This window comes from Corapipo altera, unplaced genomic scaffold, assembly GCF_003945725.1.
Source record: "Corapipo altera isolate COAL_440 unplaced genomic scaffold, ASM394572v1 0, whole genome shotgun sequence".
NCBI lineage: Eukaryota > Metazoa > Chordata > Aves > Passeriformes > Pipridae > Corapipo > Corapipo altera.
Window position 1 is genome coordinate 76,060,112 of NW_020884872.1, and position 21,153 is coordinate 76,081,264.

At 39.4% G+C, this 21,153-nt stretch overlaps 1 long non-coding RNA gene across 1 annotated transcript; it reads left to right on the forward strand.

Moving 5' to 3' along the window:
• The first annotated feature begins 1,604 nt into the window (after window positions 1–1,604).
• LOC113942941 lies at window positions 1,605–20,948 on the forward strand. The gene is made up of 3 exons (XR_003526123.1): window positions 1,605–1,765; window positions 3,083–3,200; window positions 20,853–20,948. It is a non-coding gene; the product is annotated as an uncharacterized LOC113942941 (long non-coding RNA).
• Window positions 20,949–21,153: the final 205 nt, after the last annotated feature.

The following is a 21,153-nucleotide window of genomic DNA, read 5'->3' on the forward strand; positions in this document are numbered from 1 at the left end:
CTGTCTTAGAATTGCTGTTTTAATGGGTTTTGTCAACTTTTGGCCCCCACCTTTTTTTAGATTTGAGTTCTGCTGCCAAGTTCATATGCACTGTATTCACTTACATCTTTGTCTTTTGATTCAATTTGTCCCAGTGTTGGTGACTGGCATAGTTTTTAGTTTTCCTTTTCTCTCCCTGTCAAGGTCAGATTTTAGGAGCCAGACTGGCAGAGCCAAGCAGCAGCATGCTATTTCCCTGTGCCTCTGAAGTTTGCAGGGGGTAGAGGCAATAAAAAACCACATCAGAGCTGCCTCAGAATGACAGGCCCAGATCTGAGACTTTTGACAGCTTTTATCTGTGCTGCTTGAACTGAATCAGATTGGGCATCAACTTTATCTACAATTAAAGAAGAAGCTGACTTTAATAAGAGCACAAAGAGAGACTACAGTGCTGGCCTGGCATAAAAAGGTGTAGAAAAAGCCATTTCAAATCTTGACAATAGGCACAGAGACCAAAAACTTGAACATCTTAATGGTCTACACCTCCTATTCTATGCTTTGTATAAATGTTTCCTTTGGAGTCTAATTTATTCTACCATTTTTAAAAAGTTCATGTGAAAGAAAAGTAGAGCATATGTAACCATACAATTCACATTTTGCCATTAATCACATGTACATGTACACATGTTTTTGCTTATCTTACATAAGAATATCTACAGTGGGTCAAATCATCTGCTTTCCAGTAGTGGTCAAAAAGCTTGGGGCACTGTATGGGATTAGAACAAATACATATGGTATTTTTCTGATGATTCTCCTAACCCATTACCATCTGCCCTTCAGGCACCTCCTGAACTGGGAGTTGTTTCCATGAAATTAGCAACTCCTGGTGCATTTCTCTTCTGTGAAATTCTCAAGCCTCTCCTTGAAGCCATGTAAGATTTTACCATCCATGACTTGTGGTGAGGAATTCTGCCCCTCATCTGCAACACCACCTGCAAGAAGAGTCTCTTTTTTGATTTGAGACTAATTTCTGGCAGCCTCATTTGATGTACCAACTACCACAATATGGTGTCTTAGGGAGCTACAGTGGGAAAAGCTCTGGTAATGGAATGTAGCACTTTGTAGGAGGCTATGTTTTTTACTGTTGGGTCCCAAGTGAGAGCAAGTGAGAGCTCCACCTCTTCATAAAATGTCTGAAGAGTATGAAAGTGCAACCAATCTAGTGAGGGGAAGGAGGTTTGCCTCCCGTTATCAGAACTGATATGGTTATATATAACTCTAACACTTCTCCTGCTCTGTTTTTCAGGTTCGGTATGCTTCTGATCTCATAGTTTGGGAAACCAGATACTGCAAGGATTGTTACATTTAAATAAACATTTTAATGCTTGCTATAATACCGCAGTTATGTCATAACCAGAAAACATGAATTTTAATAATGTAATAGTAAAGTTCAAAGAGTTGCCTCTGCAAGGTATGCTACATGTGAATTTATCCAGAGAAAAGAACAGGGAGAGGAGCTGAGGACCGCAGTTCTGTAGCCATCTCACTGCTATTCCACGCTCCCTAGGTAACCCCTCCCTCTGTATGCCCCTTTGCAACCTCCCTCGATCACGGGACTTGTCCAGCTGGATCACTGTACTGAAATGCCTGGTCATCAGTGTTGAGAGGTTTTGTGTCAATGAGAGATGGCAAGGCAGCACTGTTGAGGACTGAGCCCAGCAGCTGTAGAGGCCAACCCTTCAACTCCTGCCCTACCAGCAAAGGTTCTGGGATGCCTTGTGGAATGGTGAGTATCACCAGGGTTCTTGAATCCCAGATATTTTTTGTGTTTGTTTGCCAATAAATAATTGTTTCATATTTTCAGGTGTGAATATTCTTGCACAGTCTTCTTTTGCAGATCTGAAGATGTCCAATGTGACTCAGAAGAAATATAGTGATATATGCTATGTGTCAGACGGCTTCATCTCAATCTTCTCTTATTTTATCAAAACCTGACAGAATGCTTGTCCTTGGCAACTTCCAAAGATGGTTGCAGTCTGATCCTATGAGAGCAGATAGGAAGTGAGATGAAGGCATAGGTTAACCAGCTTTTCTTCTTGGTCAGAAATACCTGAATATTTAGTCTATTCACATTCTGCTTGTTCTTATTTTTCTCAAAATGTACCTTTCACAAGTAAATCTAAGCTGTCTCAGAAGTAAGGATGGATGTTTCTGCTTTGCTTAACTCTAAACAAACACAGTGTTTTTCCTCCCTTGAAAAAGATTTTTTCTGCTGAGTTGATAATCTGCTTTGTCTTTCAAAATCCACAAGACAACCTCCAAGCCAGCCATTTTAGCTGCAGCTTGGAGAATCACAACATGATTGACAAATAACATATAGACTTATCCTGTATGATATATTTTTTAGTCTGACAATCTCAAATATTGTTTATAATGAATTCTTTCCCTTCTATTCTTTTGTATGCAATATTCAAAAATTAAAAAAAAAAAAAAAATTGAAGACCTAAACTAGGGAAATCTTTGTCATACTCATGTTTTTTGTTAGAACTGTTTGTGGGTTTTTTTAATAGAACTACAGATAACTCCTTTTGCAAAGGAATTTAGCCACTGGCAGGCTGGGTAGCAAGGCAGTTTCTCCTGTGTAATCCACTGTATTGCAATGGTGTGAACAGGCCATAGTGAGGTTCAGCATGTGCAGTCTGCAAAAGGCTCCAGTTCTGGCATCTTGCACTGCATATAAGATGCTACTGTTATTTCAACAAGCAGAATGCTTAAATTTAGCTTTGATGGACAAAAAAATCCAGAAGCACTAAGTTGACAATATATTTATATCATAAATGCAAATGCAAAATGTAGCCACAAATTTCAAACTCAGTTCCCCAAACATCCTCTTGAAAGAATATCTTCACAAGCTCTTGAGTCTCTTCTTTATTAATTTTATGCAGTGTCTTCTGATAAACTCAGTTTTTAGTGGTTATTTCAATGCATTGCAATGCATGAGGCACTGGTAAAAACTGCAGTAGTCATGCTTACTTACTATGTCATAAAAGATTTAGTCTTTCTTTCTCCCTCTTTTTTTTAACTTTCACATTTTCTATTTCAGGGAGATTACCAGCATGAATGAAAACCTAATGGTGGACTGATAGCTGTAAGGAATTCAGTTCTTAATGTACCGCATCAGAGACTGAGAGCAAGAATACAGATCCCTTTGGAGATCCTTGGTAGGCAAGTTATTAGTCTAGTCCTTCAGGCTTATATGATTTGCTATGCATAATTGCAGGTAGGTTGATTTTTCTAAAGGTTAAGAACCATACCAGAGTGTGAAGAACACATTGAAACACTCATTCCTTATTGGCAACTATTAAGTTGCAGCAGTGTTTTACTTCTTTTATTACTGCAGTAAGAAACATATTTTCTGGAAGAGTTCCTTAGAGGTAGTGACTAAAGAGAAGGAAAAGAAAGTCAAAAGCTAAACTGAAAGTTTCTCTAGTAGCTCGTTTTTGTTGCCAGATATTGAAGGATGAAACACTTTCTAATACTGAACACTTATGAACTGCCTGGAACTTAAAAGTAAATGCTGAGGAATTCCAAGGTAATTAAGAATCTAGGACAGTCATTTTATAAAAAAAAAATACTGAGATTTATACAGAGAAAGATTAAAAAACCTCTGAGGGAATATTCAAAAGCCTCCACCACAGAGTTTATCGTCCAGGCGACTCTTCAAATGGTTTGTGAACAGCAACGGAAGGAAATTGCAAAGAGGAGACCTGAGGGAGGCATTACTAACAATCTCTTGTCAAGATTTTGGGAAATGGAAATTGAAGTTCTAGCTAATAAAAGAACAAATTATTTAGTGTGACACCCTGCAGAAGAGAGACCTTCTCTGAATTCACTTCACAGCTTCCCAACAGACCGTTGCATCAGTGGTGGAGACTGCACCAGGCATATCAGGGACCTGTGTGATCAACGGCTACCCTCCCTCTGAAAAAAAGCACTTTATTTATAGCCTGAATTTCAGTTTCCAGTCACCACATCTTTTTATGCTTCATTCAATAGATTCAAGAGCTCTTTTCACAAGTCAAGTTAAAATGGAAACAGCAATATCTTCCTTCTAAAGCTTTCTGAAGCCACTCAGCACAAGTGTATCTCCTCCAGCTCTGACCCCTCTGGGATGGATCCTGTGCTCTTCTCCTGATCTTGGGCACTTATGGTTCCTCCTGTCCATTATCCCCTAGTAAATATGGTGTAGGTGTTGGTCCTCTGCTCTCATAGAGCTAACAAACCAGACACCAAAGGCAAAGGACAACTATTTAGGACAAGAGCTTTAAACACAAAGAGTATACATTTCTGTTCTGTTAATCCTCACTTTGAGGGCTTTGTTCCCTTCCCTAATGCAGGTTGGTCCCTCCCTGCCATCATCAGGGCTTTGAGAAGAAATTTTCATCAGCCCATCCAAACTAGCCAAGGAAAAAATGGGACTGTCGTTCCTTCCAGGTATTTTTTTTCTTACTAACTTTCCTCTAACTTAGTTTATTTCATGCAGAAAGCTTCTTTTACTCTGGAGACAGAAGCACATGTAATGCCTATTTGGCCAATAGAACAGCTTTTGAGTTTCATTTAGTGCTTATCCACTTGATATTATGGAACTGATTATCCCCTGTGTTTCTACCATTTGGCACGTCCACTATCAAAACTTTTAGCCATGTGTTTCAATGCTCCTTCTCTTCATTTCCTTCTCATTAGTACAAAATTCATCAGAAAATTATGTGCTCCACCTCAGAGAAGATTATTTCATGCAACTTAATCAGACAGTAAGAACTATTATTGTACCAAAAGGAAGACATGGAAGAATCAAACTTATAGTGGGGATGAAGCAGGATAAACAATAACTAGCCTGAATGGTAATGCAGATGTACCAAACACCAAATTCAAAACATGAGTTTGTACCTTCCTAGAAAATTCCAAAAGCATTACCTTGTTTTGGGAGCTCTCCAACACAATCCTATTTAATAGCACCAGCTAGCTCTCCAGGAACATAAGGAACTCACTCATTTAACCCTGGTGTCTGAGATACCCATGAAGTTAATACATGTATTTGCTTAAAAATATCCAGAACTAGGGTGACTAAATCCCCCCCTTATATAAATTCCACATGACTTCCCAGGGAGCATAGAGAACTTAGACACCTTAACTTCATAGCACTGCACTGATTTCAACCCAGAATGTTGTCACGGTACCTCCCTTTTTCATAATAACCTCATCCTTAATGCCCTCTGCTCCTCTTCTACTGCAGCAGGGTGACAGCACAGGACACAGGAGGCTGGCTGACTGCACCTATAGCAAGCTCACCCACTTAGGAAGGAGCAAACCTGAAGGAACTTGTTCCCAGGACCATGACTTTATTTTTACTAGTAATGCACAACCATTTCCTAGAAAACAACATCTCAGATCTTGGACCACCCTTATCTTGGGTGAGTATCTTCATTTGGAGATGACATTTGCTTCTGACTGCTTTGGAGGGCTTCCTTGGCTCTGTATCAGCAGTGGGAAGCTGAATTTACCACACAGTCAGCAAAGACAGGTAGCTACTTAGTTAATAGGTCTAAATTGCCTTCTGAAGGCTTTCAGAGCTGTCTGCAGTGATTATGTGGGACATAGTCTTTCTTTAGGCTCTCACATTAAGATACTGCAAATCTTAATTCCATGCTTTTGATTTAGTCCAGATCTGACTCATTGTGCAACAGAATTGAAAAACGTACTATCAAATGAAAAGTTTATTCATAAACTAATGGCTGAATCTTTTGGGGTGAAAACTAAATCAAACCATACCAAACCAAACCAAACCAAACCAAACCAAACCAAACCAAATAAGATTGTATTTCTTAACTGATCCGAGTACCAGGGCTAAACTCAGTCTAATGTCTTCTGGAGTCATGCTCCATTATGGGGTCCCGCCAGTGAGAATCTGCTGCTGTTTGATAAACCCAACCTGTGTTTTCTTGCTTGGCCTGTCCTGTCCTGGAGGACTGTGTGGAAAGAGCCTCAGAGATGACTTGGTTCCATTCTTCAATCAGTAGCGGGGTACTAAGCGACAAGACAATGCATTTATGAAAGTTTCATAATGAAAGTTCAATATCTCTTGTTCTTTAGCTATTGGCTTTACTGGTCCAGGAGGAGAATTTCTGCATGCTGTTCTCTTTGCCTAGTATAGTCCTAACTCAGGACAGCCTACAGATGTGTTTGAGCACTCTACTGAACAAAGTCTGAATGCAAAAACAGGACTAAACTGAGTCCTGTATTGGGACCTTTTGGCACTAAGTTAAATTGAAAATCTGCACAATGGAAATTTAATTTTCATCAGAAATAGGAAAGCATATTTTTCTTTTGCACTTTTCTTCTACCAAGTGCTTTCAAAATATTAATTAATTAATCCCACAGTGATTCTGGCATTCAAACTTGGATTAAACTTTCTGTAAATGTTAATGTGCCACTGAACTTTGAAAATGTAGATTGCACTGAAAAAGGGATACATTCTGTCAAAAAATATCCCGTCGGAAGCATAAAGGGTAAAGAATGACAGATTATGCATAGTAATATTGTTCGAAGATACTTAAAGGTCAGACATATTTTAAAAATTTCCCCTTCCGAAGAGAAAACTTTTCTCCCTTTGAAGTGCTGTTATCAAGCCCTTCTTAGGACTTTCTGTGACCCAGACCTTCCATTTTATCTCATCTAATTCTAAAAATGAGTGTACATTATATTGACTCAGTGTTAGTGAAACCCTTCTGTAGCAAAAAAAACCCCAAACCAAAACAAACCAAAATAACCACTTCATTTGTGTAATAAAAATGCTAATATGTTCAGAGCAAACTACTAGAAGTTGTCTTAATCCTTATTCTTCAAAGGGGGTACAGCCTGAGCTGTACAGCACTGAGAACCCAACTGAAGACAGTATAGATACTAAGCAGGATGCTGCTTAGCTCTCACAAAATTGGTCAGTCAATGACTCCAGAAGGAGCGCAATAAAAATGAGTGTTTGCCCAGTAAGGTCAGAAAGGCGTTTAGCACACAGCAGGTAGTGATGAACAGATGTCACCAGCTTTTATTTTTACCTGGAAGTATTGATGCTGGGCAGAACCTCACTTCACATTACAGATGCCTTCTGATCAGCAGAGGAAACCCAGACATGAAGACTGAAAAGAAAAATTGCTAATATAATAATAGTGATATGATTAATAATGTTAATATTACTAATAAATTAATATTAAAGAAGACTTGAAATTACCAAAGCAAACAGCCAAAAATAAAAACAATGTAAAAAAAGGACTCTTCTCCAAACAAGCTGGACACCCTGCCAAAGCTGGAGAGGTTTCAGAAGTTTGTTAAGGACTTTGTCTATGGAAAGTACTTATCACCCTATAGCTTTGGTCTGTGTCAGTCCCTGCAAACAAAGATTTCAGAGCATTAAGTAGTATTAAAAAATTACAATTAGCGTGCATTATAATAAGCAGTTAGAGAGCTTGCTCTGACATCGTCTGGTATAAATCAGGAATAATCCCAGTTAATTCTTTATTTCATCCTGCAATATTGCCAGTGGAATTATAAACAGAGTGATACTATAAATGGTGTAAAACTAGACTAAGATCCTGAAACAAGACTGTGCCCCTGTACAATGGGTGCTGAGGTGGCTCCTTGTTCCTTGAGATTTCCCTCCTGCTCACATAGCCAAAATGAACATAGGTAAAAAGCAGCCAAAAGAGATCTATCTCCAAGGTCTTCACATAGAATTTTGTAATGAGGATGCTGTCTGAAAAATACTTCTCAGTCGCTGTTTTTCCTTCCTGGCAAGCACGGCCAGCTGGCTGTGTAAGTTTGCAGTTCTCTGTTGGTCTCTGATCTACCTGAAAGAGTTCCATTTAAATACTTTTTGTTCAGCATATTTAATAATGATTGCAACTATTTACAAATTACATTCTAAATTTCATATGCCCTTATGCTGTTTTGAGATTATTAGCTTTAAGGAAGGCAGAAACATGCAATAAGGTAAAAGAGTCAGAACTGCAAAGAGACTTGGGGACTAAATTTACCTTTCCCATCCATCCAGTACAGAGGCATTTGCTCCAAGGTCAGGCAGATTTTTGCAGTCTTCAAAGATGAATTAATGCTTTTGGAGCTATTCAGTTTTGAGAAGAAGGGGCGGCAATCATTTAGGATTATTCTGCCCTAATGGGTCCACACTCCTGCAGAGTCTCAGGAGGAGTCTGAGCACAACTGAGAGATATTAACCCTTACAATTGGTCCACGTTGGTCCAGAAACAAAACTGCCCTCACAGGCCCAGATAAAGGAAGAAGAGCTCATTTTCCCTGACTAACACTAGTCTCACACCTTGACAAACACAAGGGTCTGACTGTTTTTCAACTGACTTGAGAGTGAACAAGGAGCTGGTATGTGGTCTTCAACCCTTAAGGATGGCTACATTGCTATCCCAAAAAGAGAATCTAGACAAGTTTCAGTATTAAGGTCATTTAAGAGAAAAAATTACCTTTCCTGCCATGAGTTAAAAGCATAATCAGGGTACAGGAGTACATTTCTTACATAGGCAAGAAATAATCTCCTTCTGCTGTTGATCTAACTTAATGATGAAAATTTTGCAGCTGGTGAACAACAGAAGATATTTTCTCAAGGATAAAAATGGATCTTCTCCTAGTAATCTTATTGAAATCCTGCTGTGGCAAATTCCTGGAGACATGGTAACAAGGCAGCACAGCTCACTCTAGAAGACAGACTGGCAGACCAACACATGAGTTAGATCAGAGAGCAGGGAAAATGATGCAGTGCTCTCCCTGGCAGAGCTGTATGAACTTCTGTTGTGATTCTTTTGTTTGAATTCAGATGGTTTTTCTCTTTGCTGAATGGTTCTGAAAATATTTTTTTCAGGTTTTGTAATTTTTATTTATTCAAGGTGTGTACTGAATTTATGGGAGCTGTAAAGTACTGCTGCAAGTTCGAAATATGTGCCATGTGATCAGCCATCCAGATCATGTGGACTTGTTATTTCACCTGAAAACAACAGTAACTTAGGCAACAAAAATTCATGTTACAGAAAAAAAGGAAGGGCTCTCCATATGCAAACTCTGCTGATGAGCTATTGCCTTGCCCATTCTGCTGTGTTCCGTGTTTGCACCTATATAGTTATGAACAGAGGATGTTGCTAGAAGACTTCTCTTACTTCCTTTGTCTGAAGTTTTCAGTAGCAAAGGGACATCATGATGATTTAAGTTTTGAAACTTTTATTTGTGTTACCTAACTTTCCCCCTTCTCCTCCTTGCCCTCCTAGTAGCCTTGAGTATTGCTCATGGGGAAGATGAAAATGACAACTTTTTCCACATCTGGAAACTGAAGAGACAGATGATGAACTGTCATTTACCAAAAGCTTTTTCTTCTGTTCTTGAAGCACTGCAGGAAGAAATGACTTCTCCTGAAACAAGCAGAACTGTTTTGCTAGAAGATTTCCCATATGGTTATTCAACTTCCTAGGACTCACTTGGCTTCTTTTGCCCTGAGGTCTTTTCTGTTCTTTTGGGTTGGGGGTTCAAGCAGAGGAAGTTGGTTTTGAGGTTTGTTCCTTACCTGCTCCCTCTTCTTTTTTGCTTTCTTTCTTTCCTTCTCATTGCGTGTTTTGATGATTTATGCATGCTGAGAAGCAAGGTGCTTCTGGGAATGCCTGTTGCTATTTAGATGCCTGGAGGAAAAACCTCTTGTAGGAAGTTGCTGAAACTACTACTAAAATCATTTTAATCTTATGTTCTTCTGCTTTCCAACTTTAATCATCTCTGATCCACCTGATCAAAAAGGCTTTTTTAATTGCTTGGGCTACACTTCAGTTGAATATGCAGTTAGTTTTTTTCTTTTTGGAGATTCAGGGATATGAAAGATGTGGGCAGAGCAATTACCAGTGAAAACTGAGGCCAAAAAGTTGTTGAGAACATCAGTCTTCTCCATGACAATTGTTATCAGATCCCCTTTTTTTCTTCCTTTTCTGACCGATTACCTTAAGAAGCCCTTACTATTCATCACTTATCTTGCCAAATATAGCACCAGTTGTGCCTTTGTTTTCCTGATAATTCCTCTTTCATTTTTACCTTTGCAAAGGAAGCTGCTGTGAAAGCCTTTGCATGTTTCTCAAAACAAGGATCATTGCCAGCCTGTTTTCATAAGGACTCCAAGAAGTTCCAGAGACACAGGGAGGGGGAAGAAGAAGGAAGCTCCTCTATGCAAAGATGTCCAGGGAGCTGGGCTGTAAATCAGCTGCTTAAAAGGGAGTTTACGGCAACTGCAGCCTGTGGGACCCAGCAGGGACTCCCTTGGCTAAGATATTTAATCCTTGGGTGGTTCAAAGTCAGCAGAGCTAAGATATTTAATCCTTGGTTGGTTCAAAGTCAGACATACAAAAGTCCTTGGAGGTCTGCTACATGATGTTACCAGAAGATATAGCACAGAGGAGTGTGAGAAGATACCCTTAAATCTCACTATACTCAGCCTCTGCAGTGCAGAATCCCATATCATTATGTGGGTCCTGAAAAGGATGCTCCAGGGAAAATTATAAACATTGAATTACAAGTCCAAATGGCAGCTGTGGACAGTATTGTCAGATACTCTCAAGTCAGCCCTCCTCAGACTTGCAGGGGCCTGCAAGCCTCTGCAACAAGGTTTTAAGTGGTACACCTGACATCGTGCAGTTGGCAGAACAGCTTGCACCATGCTGCTTGTAGGACTATCTAAGCACAGTACAGTGACCACCCCATGGCCATGTTGGACAAGCACATGCATTGCAGCTGACTTTGGCAGGTCAGAGCAGCCTCTGAAGCTGTGATAGCAGATTAGAAAAGACATTATCCAATTTTACCTTAGGAGGCCATATTTACAACCCAGCACACTGTGCTGATATCTTCCATAATGGGAAATCTGGCTTTGATTACTGCTTGGACGTAACTACTTGTTAAAACTGTGGATTTAACATTCAGGCTTTCAAAAAAGTAATTTGGGGTTGTGGTACATTATGTTTTACACTGCTCTTGTGATGTTTGATGTTTTTAAGACTGCACCAATATAGGACCATGATTATTTCATGTGCCTTAGTCTGGCTTGTTCTGTAACCATAGTTGGGTGCATACAAATGCCATGGGGTTCCCTTTGCCCATCAATACCAAGAGACTGTATTTCAGCCTCTTACCATCTGGGTTGCAGCAGAGCAAGTCAGAGACCTTTGATGTTTTCTGTGATTGTGTCAGCTATCCTTGTTATGGCCACCAGAAATTAGGGAAGTATTCATTTCCATGCAATAAAAGGCAGTGCACTTTAACACACTCAAGAGTAGGGAATGGGGCACAAATAACAATTCATCCAATTACCTAACCAAACTTCTGAAATTACCCAGACTGATTTGATAGTTTTGGATATTTTTCCCCATCATTTCATTTTTGTGAGCATGCATTACCTCATTGGCATGCTCATTGGGGTCGAAAGGTAACAGTGCCAGTTATAAGCTCTGACAATGTTATCTGACATGCTGCTATTAAGCTACTGCAGGAATAAGAAGTGATTTTTTTAGCATAAAGATTGCAGCTTCATGCTACAAGTCTTCACAGGCTCCCTGAAGCATTATTTGTAAGCAATTATCTTTTCTGTGTAAGAAAAATTCTTACAGCCTAGAGGTTGTTTTGTTCTCTGAAAGGAAACCAAGTGATGCTTCCTGCAAAATTTAGTCATAGCACTGCTGATCTTGAGTTTATTCTAAATAAGAAATAATGTCCTATAATGGAAAATCCTGATCAAGTTTAATTCTAAGAGCTGAAAATCAACAGTGATTAAAACTGCAGTGTCTAGACCAAAGCAATATATGTTTTCATGATAAACAAACTCAAATGGTTGAATTAAGCAACTGTATCTGTCTAATCCTCTTTGATCTTCAAATTGGTTCTCTAGCTGCTTTTCTAGCAGAGTACACAAATACATTAGTGGACTCTTTAATCTGGCAGTTAAAAGCATAACAATGTAAAATGGCTTGAATTTGAAGTAAATCAAATTCAGACTGGAATACAGTGAACAGTTTCAATAGTAAATGTCATACCTTTTGATCAGATTATCATTAATAAACTATATAAAATTGTTAGATTATAGAGAAAAAATTATCCAATTTAATTTTTAAAATGTAAATTCCCTGCCAGCCTTTCCTGCCCAGAATATATCACATTCCTGGAAAATATTTTAAATGCATTGAATCAGTGGCCACGTGAGAAACAGTAGATCCATCACCACTATGCAGCAATGACTTTATTGCTCATGTCTGCATAACACATCTTTGCAAACATGCCCCTGCTACTGAATTGCCCCTAAAATGGAGTTGCCATTGCCAGAAGAGTTTACCACATCTACCCTTTTCCTTTCCCTAGTGTTTCTTGGAGGCAGAAAAGGACAGAGTGTCTGGCCATGCTGTGTCCCCACCTCGGTGGACAGGAAACAGGGTTCCTCCACCCAGGTCCACAGCTGCAGTGGTACAAGGTGGACCAGGGAACACCAACAGGCAACTGAACAAGGTCCAACAAGAAGAGGAGAGGAGAGAAGAGGAGAGAAGAGAAGAGGAAAGGACAGGACAGGACAGGACAGGACAGGAAGGATATTTCAGTTGGAATGGACCTACAAAAGACTGCCTGAACACTTCAGGGTTGACCAAAAGTTAAAGCATTAGGGCATTAAGGGCATTGTCTCTTAAAGCCTCTTAAACACTGGCAGGCTTGGGCATTGACAACCCCTTCAGGAAGGCTGTTCCAGTGTTTGACCACGTCTCAGTAAAGAAATGTTTCCTAATGTCCAGTCTGAACCTCCCCTGCTGCAGCTTTGAATCCTTCCCACACATCCTATGACTGGATAATAGGGAGAAGAGCTCAGCACCTCCCTCTCCACTTCCCCTCCTCAGGAAGCTAAGAAGCGAGATGAGGTTGCCCCTCAGACTCCCTCTCTCCAAACTAGAAAAACCCCAAAGTTAGGTCAAGTGTATTAACTTCAAAAAATGCTCAGACTTCAGAAGTTTGCAACTTTTTTCACTAGAAGTGTTCACCAAAAAGGAGTCCTTAGAGGTGGGCATACAATTAAGTCCTGGTCTCATTAGGATCCATCAAAGGCAGAAGGCATATTAGTAACCCACGAATGATGGTCACACAGGTAATGATGGCAGCAGAATTGCCCATCATTGTGCCCATCATTTGCAAGAATGAACAGTTATAGAAAAAGAATTGCAGAATTCTGTCTTCTAGGGAGTCCAGCCATTCAACAAACACATTCCTCTTGTCAAGTCCATCAGCATCTCCCTGTGTGCTTAGTCATGCTGAGGAACTGCCATCACTCCTAACAGTGGGTTTTCTGTCTTTATTCACATCTCTTTTTCCATCTCTGAAAGGCACAGTGGCCAGTCCTGTAAAGATTTGTTGCAAGCTGATTGCAAACTGGTCAGCTTGTAACTTGTTCAGCTGGTCCTGCTGAAGGGTCTTCACTCTAGATTGTAGGACTGCTGAATCTTTTTCTTAATCCTGATGAGGAACACATTTCTCACCAACCTGACTCCAGACTATCTGTGCTCCATCTCTTACATCACAGGAATTATTTCAAAAACTGCAAATGGCAGACAAATGATAACCTGGATCTTTGTTAGTAATTAATGAGTTGCATCCCTGGGATGAACACATGTGTTTAACACCAGTAACTGTTAAGACAGAAATATTTTCATATGTTAAACAGAATGAAACATAACCACATACCAATCAGCTCTCTATGACAAATAACATGAGATGAGTAGAGTTCTGAAGCTGAGTTGCAGAAGCATATGAGAATGTGCAACCCAGGCTAAGACAGATTGTTACACAAAAGTGCATTACAAGATTTATTTTTTACATATGTTCCCAAAAGTGTGACACTTGAGCTAGCTTCACACCAAAGACCAGATGTAACTCACATTTTGCAATGGTATTTAAATGTTAGCGCTGACTAAAACCAAAAAATTATTGATAGTCATTTTGCTGGACTCATTAGAGCAGTTTTCTGCAGTATTCAACTGTACCTCTCATGTCAGAATTCAAAGTAAACTATGCTGGAAGACTAAGGCATCTGTTGACTATATGAGTGATTGATGAGTAAAAAGCCAGTGGCTAATCAAGGTGCAGGAGGCTAATGGAGTGGCAGAACAGAGTGCCCTAAGATGCTGTTGCCTTTCCATCTTTTTGCAGCTATTTGTTGTGTATTGCCAAAACAGCTTGTTAAGAACAGACAGCTCCAAAGCAATGTTTTTGTAAAATCCTTTAATCAGAACACCAAGGAGAAAAATCAGGTCTGTGGATGCTGCAAAGTTGAGATGTATAGCTTTTGCTAAACAGCACATCAACATAATTTGTTTATAGTTGTTTTTTCTTCACTGAAACCTAGCTGGACAGGTTATCAAAATGATCTTCACTTTTGTAATATCTGTTCGAGGACAACTTCCTCCAGTGGAATAATTCAGTGTTCAAAACCTACCAACAGAGGGATATCAGAAAATAATTTGACTTATTGCATTTGCTTAATAGCATAGTGAGCATGGGCCGGTAAGGACCTCTGAAAGTTTCCAGGTTTCTGAAAGTTTGCAATTTCTGGGCTGTGGTAGACTCTGGTTATGGACACAGCACTTGCTCTGCTCTTCTTATTTGAGTGCCATGGGCGACTGCACCTTGGTGGTGAGGTGACTGCCCGGCTAATGTGGCTGTCACCCTCAGCTCCCAAATCAACTTCTCCCATGAAGCAGCCCACTTCTGCTGCTCTCTGACAAAGAGACGCTTGAGACAATTGTTCAAAGTCTGCAGAGGATTTATGATTTCAAGTACATAAAACATTCAGAAATTAGTATTTCTATTATTCATGCATTTTCTGTTCTAACACCGAAAAATGAGCATTACTGCATGTGCTGTGGGTAGCATATCTGACTTCCAAAACTCTTTATCAGTTTGATTCAAAGATTTGCATTGAATCCAGTTTTACCTGAATTAGGTCTACCAGGCAGAGACAGGTTTTCTTCATGACTGTCCTATATGTCAAAACTACTTAAGTTTAAAATCAATATTGCATTATTGTGCAGCTGTGACAATATGGCTAGTAGCTTATTTCCCAGCATTTTTACCTCTTGACTGCACATGAAATCCTTTTCAATCCAAACCCTCTTCTGTTGAAATTTAGGCTTATTATTTTGTCAATATACTTAAGACATATCCAAGTCACACCATCCAAAGATTGTCTGGCACCCAAATGACCATGACACCCAAGGCTGCTAGTGTGTGGGAGTACGCTTCTCAGAGGAATGGCAAATCTGAGCAGTTTTGACAAACAGGAACCAAGCATTGAAATTCAGCTCTTGAAGAACACAATTCAACATCAGGAGATCAAATTTTTTTAGCATTTTCAAAACCTACTGTTAGTAATGTTAGACATTTCAAGACATTGTTATGGTACTCTTCTGAACTGGAGTTGGTATAAATGTCTACTCACACTTTGTGAATGTGTTTAAGCCTTATTTGGGAAGTCTTGGATAGAACAGGTTAATAGACCTCTTGATTAAAAAATTATAAACAAGCCCAATCTTTTTTTCTGTTATTACTAGTTTTACATGCACTTAATAGGAGGGTAACTCTAATGCAAACACCAATTACAAACTTTTTTGGTTCAGTGCTTGGAAATAGCTATTATCCTAGATGTAATATTTCTGAGTAGTGTCATTTCAGAACTGCAGTTTAAATATTTTAAGAGTAGAAATGAATAATAAACATCTATGTCAAACAGTATGTTTTTATACAAAGGTTTGAAAACACCTTGAACTGCTAGAGCAAAAAGAAAGTATATTGCTTTTCCAAACCAACATCACAATGAAATTTGAAAGCAGAAACAAAACTTATGTTTCACTGAAAGAATATGATAAACAACAAGGTCACCTAAACTACTTGTGGTGTATAAGCATGCCTATTAGATGCTCACAGGGATCAGAACAAAGCCCATCATTACTGAATGATTTTAATCCATAATCTCAAAGTAGGTATCAAATGTCTAGTGGAGAAAACATACAAATGAGGAACAGTGAAGCTTGATGTGGGCAATAAAATCATACACACCATGAAAAGATGAGATATGAACAACAGTGGTGATTAAGAAGGCACCCAGGAAAATGATAGCTTTTCCATCATTTGGTGTCCTCCACTGAAAATTTCAACTAAGTTAGCTTGCTCAAGATGAAGGCAAGTGTATAAAATTAAAGGAAACTCCTTGAGATTTAAAGGAAGTTAAATCTCTTCTGCACTTTGTCAAAAACTGTCAGAACTAGTTGAAAACCGTGAATTTAATTCACTAGTGATACTTCCAATTATTTTTTTTCTGATACAAGTAGCTTTAAACATCGATCCTGGCATCTTCTAAGCTAGATTTTCAAGTGATATTTGCCTAATTTAGTCCTTCAAACATTAATAGCAAAATCTAGATAGAGGAGAGAAAATGGCCTTCTGAATTCCTGAATATGAGTTCACACTATGATTCCACCATGGGGCGACGAAACTGTGTGATTCAGAATTGCCCCCCCCCTCCCGCCAAAGTCCTTTTTTCCAGAGAAAAGAAATCTTTGGGAGCTGAGCACTGTTAGAGGCAACATGCTTCACAGGTTCCCAGTCTAGGCAACCAGGGGACCAGAGTTTTGTGTGCACCACAATGCTCACTGGTAGGTAAATCTAAAGAATGACTTCAATGACAAAGTACTTAAAAACTTTGCTGTGTACATACTCTCATGCTTATTCTTTTACTGAGTAGTAATGAGATAACAAGGTCTTACACTGAAATCACTACTTTTCTCTGACAGTTTATCCTACATTAAAATATAATTTTTTGTTTTATTCTATACTGTAACATAGGTCTGGAGAATGGTTCATCCACCTCAAGTCTACCTTGAAAATTGCCTTGCACTTTTCCACATCAAAAGACTTTCACTGATTAATCTAGAGGGCTACAATTTGAATTGTGCAAAGATCAATGGATCAGTACTGGAATGGGTGACAGATATTGCCTTCACATTTGCCCTCCATGCACTACTTAAATGAAGAAAAGATTTGTCCTTTTAAAAATGCATTTTTGAGCTCTTTTTATTGCCTTCTTTTCCCTTGAAAGTGCAGGTCTGGAGTAGGAGTGTAGCAATTTTCAAATATGTGACATGTATTTTTCATATGATTGAAGGGCCAAAGATAACTTAGCATGGTTTGGACACTTGAAGAGATGAACTCATCAATTCACCTATTCCTATTTGAATAAACTGTGAATAAATTGTATTTTACAACCTGATCATTTGCCTATATCATAATCAAGAGTCTGGGAAGCTGTATTGTGTATTGTCATATAAACTTGTAAATGCTATACCACTGTGGTTCAGATACTTCTGTCCCAGGGCAATAACTTCTGCTCTTCTTTCACCAGTGGCTTTCCAGTTTGGAAGCATACAAGAATTTTCCCATGTCCATGTCAAGCTTTATTTCAGGTTCAGTTTAAAACATCACTTCTCCTGACTTATCTCTTCTCTAGTGACCCATATGGCAAAACTCACATGATGCAAAGCACCCTGCCAGGAGGATTTCCATTTGAGGCAACGCTGAACCTGGTGATAAACTCTGTGTACCCTGGAGTAGGGTAGGAACTTGGACATGCTTTACCATCAGAGGACGATTATAAATTTAACCACATGTTCTGGAAGGATAATTGCTTCAGATTGCCATTTTGTATAATCTTCATAATCCACAGAGTTAATTTAAATGCTCCAAACATGCTAGTACTTGGGTATACGATGAAAACAAGTACATTTTTTTCTGGGATTTTGATACAAATCGAAGAAAACCAGACAGTCAGTTCAGCTTTTAATTGGAAAATGGATGGCTGTCAGATTCCTTTGAAAAAGCCTTTTCTAAATGTGCCTTACTAGTGTTGTCATACTCAATTTTTTCCTGTAAGGAAAACAGATTGCTTGCTTCTTAATGGCAAATTACCGTACCGATGTACTCAGAACATCACTTAATGGTGGTATTAACCCAGTCAGCTGCATTGCATTATCAAAATTTTCATTTCTGCATAAATGGGCTGTTGTAGTTTCAGAGTACCTGCCCACCTTATGTCTACTTAAAATTCTGATCGACAGGAGGCTGAACATGAGCCAGCAGTGTGCCCAGGTGGCCAAGAAGGCCAATGGCATCCTGGCCTGGATCAAGAACAGTGTGGCCAGCAGGAGCAGGGAAGTGATCCTTCCCCTGTACTCTGCATTGGTGAGGCCACACCTTGAGTATTGTGTTCAGCTCTGGGCCCCTCAGTTCAGGAAGGATATTGAGGTGCTGGAGCGGGTCCAGAGAAGAGCAACGAGGCTGGTGAAGGGACTGGAGCACAAGTCCTATGAGGAGAGGCTGAGAGAGCTGGGATTGTTCAGTCTGGAGAAGAGAAGGCTTAGAGGCGACCTCATCACTCTCTTCAACTACCTGAAGGGAGGTTATAGCCAGGTGGGGGTTGGTCTCTTCTCCCAGGCAACCAACAATAGGACAAGGGGACATGGGCTCAAGCTCTGCCAGGGGAGGTTTAGGTTAGATGTTAGGAAGAAATTCTTTACAGAGAGGGTTATCAGGCATTGGAACGGCCTACCCAGAGAGGTGGTGGATTCACCATCCCTAGAGGTTTTTAAAAAGAGATTGGACGTGGCCCTTAGTGCCATGATATAGTAATTGGAGTTGGATCAGGGGTTGGACTTGATGATCTTGGAGGTCTTTTCCAACCCAATCTATTCTATGATTCTATGATTCTATGATTACATATGCTGCTCCTTTAATTTTCATATATGTTTCCCTGGAGTACTGAGCACTGACTGTACAGATGTATGAAGGTGTTGTACTAAGAGAGATTCCTATTTCAAGCATCAGAGTTAAAGCTGAAATGTACAAAAGAAAATCTGAAGCACACCATTCATGAATCAGGTTCTAGATGATTACAATGATTCCTCCTTAAAATTAAAGACAAATTTGTGAAAATTCCTGTTAAATATTATTTTTAAGCTATCACTGGTTTTGTTTCATGTCTTATTTAGTTATATATACAACACTGAGACAAAAAATTGGAAACCAGAAAGCACTATAGAATTAAAAATAATTCAAAAGTGGTAAAACAAAGCATTACAGATGAAATGTTTTATTTGCCACCTTCAAAACAAACAGTGGTTTTTTTTCAAAGTCAAACCAAAACTTGTTTCAAAGTTGAATTATGTCAAAACTGACTATACACTTGATATGGTTTGAAGTTGGCTCCCTGCCAACTGAAGAGGGAGAAAAGACAACTAAGAAAACCCGTAATGAGAGAGAGAGACAGCTAAAGTGATATATATAAATATATTTACACTTACATTACAATTATATACAATTAAAATATATATACAATTTCACAGGGGAAAGGGAAGGGAAAAGGAAAAAACCAAAATTTTATATATATATATATATATATATACACACATATCCCAATCAGTAGCCCGAGATCTAGTAACTAAAGAGTTAGCAAAGAAAATATCCCACCACTCTCCTTGGGACAACCGAGAGTTGCTCCGGAACCATCGCTGGCAACCTCCGCCTCCCAAGGTCGACAAGGCCTTACCAGGCCTCGCTCCCCAACACAGCAGACTCAACAGCAGGGAACCTGCACCTCCAAGTCACCAGAAGGAAAGAGAACGAAGGCCTTCCTTCCTTTCTTCTTATAGTCTGGTTTACGTAAAAATCGTAGGGAATACTGGGTAAATCTAGACCCTTCCTTGGTTACAAACTGGTCACCAAGGAAGGCCTAGACCAAACTACCACAACACTTCAGTCTCATTGAAGTGGCACTTTCTGACAGAGAACTGTTTAACCAGAAAACCCTTCAGAGTCTCTGGCCTTGGGGCAGAGCTGGAGTGACCAGTCCAGTGATGTTGACCTGCCTGGGCAGGACACCAGGATTCTTGCAGCTGGGGTATGTCAGGGAGGCAATCTACCCTCACTCCTCACTACAGCATGTTTGCAGAAGATCTGCTCAGTTTAGTATCAGCTGTGCCTTTAATGCAATACTCTCTTCCTTAGTTTTTGTGATCAGCTTCTCCTAACTTGATGGTCCCACAGTCCCTTAACACATAATGTGTTCAGGGAGCTGAGGCACCAGCTCTTTCTAAGGCTATTTTCCATGATAAACAAAATAGCAATATGTAAAAACTGCTAATAAATGGCACATCCCTCAGGAGATAAGGTATTACCTCAGTATTACCCCATTTTCTGCTTATTCGAAGAGTGAGACTCTCAAGGTCAAACAAACCAAGGCCTCCCTTGAGGCAATGCTAATGCCAGACTGGCTGTGCATGACAAGCTGCTGGCCCAAAGGTTATGCATTACAGGCTTTGACTGCCAATATTCTTATACTGCTGCTTTTCTTTGTATTTACCATTCTCCTACACTGCATTACTTTTATGTCAGGCTTTTAAAAAGCCTCTTCTCCTCCTATCACCTGAAATTTTCAAAACCGTAGCTACTGTTTGTAAGTGAAGAGGCAGGCTATTATACAAATACTTACATATGCTATGCACAAAAAAAGATGGGTTGAAGGAACTATCTCAGGAGAATAAAGCACTTGAAGTCAAGCCTTAGGAAGAGCAGGACTACCTGCGCAGTTTTAATTTATCCCCCTGCCATCCTTATATAAAATCGAAGTGCTAAAGTGAGTTAAGTTATTGTATCACACGAGACTTGTAATTTATTCTCCTTTTTCTTTTTTTAAGCTTTGACTGAACCACATTTCTGATAACCTACTGCAAACAAATACTCCATGTTGCAATGTTCCTTCCAAGAAAGCATGTGATGATATACTGCTACAGAAACTGGTAAGCAAGAAAAAAAATTTACTAAGAAATCAAGCCTGCATGCTTTGTATTGTAAAACAAAATTTCAACTGAAACGTGGTCATAAAAGGAATCTGTCATCCAGGCTGCTATGCAATATACTGACAACAGCAAATTCAGGTTGGCAGTTCCATTCCAAACTTCTCTTTTCATTTTTAATCTATTACACTCAAAAGGACCT